General features: G+C 38.2%; 1 pseudogene; it reads left to right on the top strand.

Moving 5' to 3' along the window:
• The first annotated feature begins 496 nt into the window (after nucleotides 1-496).
• LOC105299587 overlaps nucleotides 497-3,553 on the top strand; it is a 15,629-nt pseudogene continuing 12,572 nt past the window's right edge.

Here is a 3,553-nt window from a genome sequence, read left to right as displayed (position 1 = left end):
TGGCAGAGAGAGAAAGACAGAGAAGTCATATCCAAGGACACAATACCAGGGAAACAAAGCCACTTCATCTCTCTATGCAAATATTTCTCTTTACACAAACTAAAGCAATAGATGAACAAGCAAAATAGTGACTCTCCAACTGAATCAGTAAAGTAGTAATACTTAAAATAAGACCATTCATCTTCTCCAACCTTTCTTTCAGATTACCCCTTGCCTCCTAAAGATGGCTGGTCCTAGACTGGTAGACACAGGAAGGTTTGATGTTTGCACTGAGTAGTGCTTGGGTCCTGCTGAAGTGCAGTAAAAAGGAACTGGAGGGAAGTGGGTGGAGGAGATGAGACAGAAGGAGAGACTCGGAGGCTGGAACAAGAGAACAGGGTCATTTTGTGGAGGTCTGGGATGCCAGCCCAGAAAGCAGTGGGGAGTCATTTGAAGTCGCTATTGAGAACAAGACTGCAGCCCATTCAACATACCTGTATATCACTTAGCGGAAAGGATGAGTACGGAGCAGTTTTGGGAGCAAAGGAGTAATTGGTACCAAGATGGGCATCCAGACACAGAATCAGTTCATGTCATGGAGAGCCCTGCAGTGGGGAGACCAATTAGAAAATGGTTGCATTTATATCAAGACAATCGAGGCCTGAACCAGAGTTGTGATGATGGGGATGAAAAAATCAAGTGTAATAGGAGACCTGGCAGTGGTGGGATCACTAGGAAGCTAACCGGATATGAAAGGAATGAGAAGGAAAAAGAAATGAAGGAAGGTGACTTGAGGCACCCAGCCTGTGGGGAGGCAATTTCTCAACAGATGGGCAGACTAATTGGAGAAACTGATAAGGTGAGGATGTAAAGGAAGAACACATCCAGACTCTGCTTTCGGCTATCATCCTGGACTGTTCTTAAAATCACCATCAGAATTCCTGGAGAACTGAGTCACACTGAAGAAAATGGGAAGAAACATCAAAGGTGAGACGGGATTATTGAGTTTACATTTGTCTTCATGACCCTGACATATCTTTAACACCAAGATTCTTGGCAAACTGGGAAGAGAATCACTAGTTCCAGGTGACCCCCAGAACACACATACACACACATATTACTCATCCATCCCAGTTTCTACACATCCTCTCAGTGAATACTCAAAGGCATCCTGCCGTGGCCCAAGGATCATGAGGTAGTTTTCTTGTGATAAAAATAATTGTTTCTGCAATTCACCCACAGAGCACTGTGTGACCTGGTATAGTACTCCATTAATTATCAATAACATCTTAGAGTCCCCAAGTAAGGTCATTATCTTAGGGGACATTGATATCCTTTTATTAGAGTATCTGCCTATGCCCAATATCTCTAGCAATTCAAAAGCCTCTTTCTGAACTTATTTCCTCTTTTCAATCCCTGTCTCCAGGGAGATATTAGCCAGAGTTCTGCTGCAATAATGTTGAGTAACAAAGTACCCCTGGCTCCACCTTGGTGTTTCTACCTTTCTTTCTCCTCAGAGAAACTAACTTACCACTTTCTTGTCATTTAGTTTGATCTGGATGTATTTTTGTAGGCCATTTCCTCTTCTGGGGGTTAATTTATAGTTATTTATAAATCCAACAAATATATTTTCTAATTTTTTTCTGTGACTAATATAGGCACAAGTTTAGGATATTTAAACGATACAAATGTCTGCCCTTACTACTCTCCATCTCACAGAGGACTGTACCATGTTCAAATTGTGTGAACATGATCCTTATCTGTTGGAAGAATTCCGGTGGACTTTCTGTGACAAGGAAATTCATGCGTTTTAAATTTTGAAAGATATTGCCCCATTGTTTTCCAAAAGAGCTTGTACTAGTTTAAGCTCCAATAAGCAGTATGTGAGAGTGCTTTCTTTCCACTACCCTTATAGTATTTTCAAAGGTTTGATCTCTGTCCAACTGATAAGTGAAAATCTTTTAAAAATCACTTATATTTCTCTTTCTGTTCATATCATTTGGAAACATTTTTCTTTCTGATTTATAAGTGCTCTTTATATGTTAAAAAAAATAGTTAAGAAGCATAGCATGTTATTGTTGCAGCTTCAAAGCCTCTTTTGAAATGAAATGAATAAATAGATACATGCATAGATAGATGAAATAATTAGATAATGACCAAGTAAAACACATACTTCGGAAAGCACAGGCTCCTTGGGTCCTAGCAACAAATCTTGATTTTCTCATGCTTCTGCCCCCTTCCTCACTTTTCTCTTTGAAGCCATACATATTGGTATTATGATCCCTCCTAGACAAGTCAGAGCTCCTTATTCAGTAAGTGGAAATGGGGTCAATAAACTCTTTGTGGAAGAAGTCTCCTTCTTTGACAGTTGTGTGGCTGGTATACATTTCTGAGCATTTGTCAAATATCCTGGATAAGTGTTACATTTTTATAAATCAGAACCTAAGTACTAAGATTTTGTATTAAGTCAAACATCATATTTCCAGGTACCATGTGTCTGCAATCAGTTTGTGCCACTCCAGTAAGGCCAGCTTCAGTGTGCCAACAGGAGAAAGGAGGAAAGTTTTTGAATGTGGGCATATAAATGCCAAACTAACATCTGCCTGCAATCCCAGCTCCAGTCACTTCCAAGTGTTGGTGTGGTCAATGCCAATTCACTTGAAAGCCAATATGTTTCCAACCTCACATTAGTATGAAAACAATGTTTCTAGTCCTTCCTCAGTTTCAGTTTGGATGGATTTTGTTGTTATTGTTTTTCAAAAAAGAAAAGTTCTTGCATTGATTTGGCTCATAGTCCACAGCTGTCCTGAGGCTGATCCTCTCTCTGGTGGTTTGCATTTGCATGAATCTTCATGCCTCCTCGGTTCTTCTAAAAATCTAAATCATCCCTGATGCTTTAAAATAAAGCAATATCTTCAGAACTGAAAAAGAGCATTCTTGCAATTTTTACGGTGTTTTTAACCATTTGCAAATAAGTTATATTTGTTTAAAACAGAATGAAAGTATCTACAGCTTCAAATACTCAAGCCACTTATGTATGGACTATTAATAGCATTAAACATGCAAATCAATTTCAGTGAATTGAGTTTGGAGGACTTGTTTCTGCAGTATAAAAACTGAGTGTTTCTGAAAACTAGTGATAATGCCAAATAACCATATTTCCTGCACTTCTCTCTTTTTAGCCATTCATTGTGATTTACATTATTTCTTTACTTACTTATTTGAACACACTTTGCTCAGGAAAAAATTAAGATTTGCATTGTGATTAGCCATAACCAGGATTAAAGTTTCTTGCTGTTGCATCACTGAACAAGGTTTTCTGATCACTTTTTAATTAATGTAATAATCTACTTTTTTGTTTGTTTCTAGAACTACGATAAGAGATATTTCATACATTAAAAACTAACAAATATCAAGTGGCATTTCATAGTATCCAGAGAGAGTTTGGCAGATGTGATGACAGAAAACATACTGTGGCATCTAGTACATCCTTAAGTGGATGCAAATAGTCCCCTCTTCTGTCAGGTGCAACATTTACATGAAATGTGGGTTAGAAAAACAATGTATTATACAC

The sequence above is a fragment of the Pteropus vampyrus genome, unplaced genomic scaffold (genome assembly GCF_000151845.1).
Source record: "Pteropus vampyrus isolate Shadow unplaced genomic scaffold, Pvam_2.0 Scaffold7, whole genome shotgun sequence".
Classification (NCBI taxonomy): domain Eukaryota; kingdom Metazoa; phylum Chordata; class Mammalia; order Chiroptera; family Pteropodidae; genus Pteropus; species Pteropus vampyrus.
This window is presented reverse-complemented; position numbering and strand designations above follow the sequence as displayed.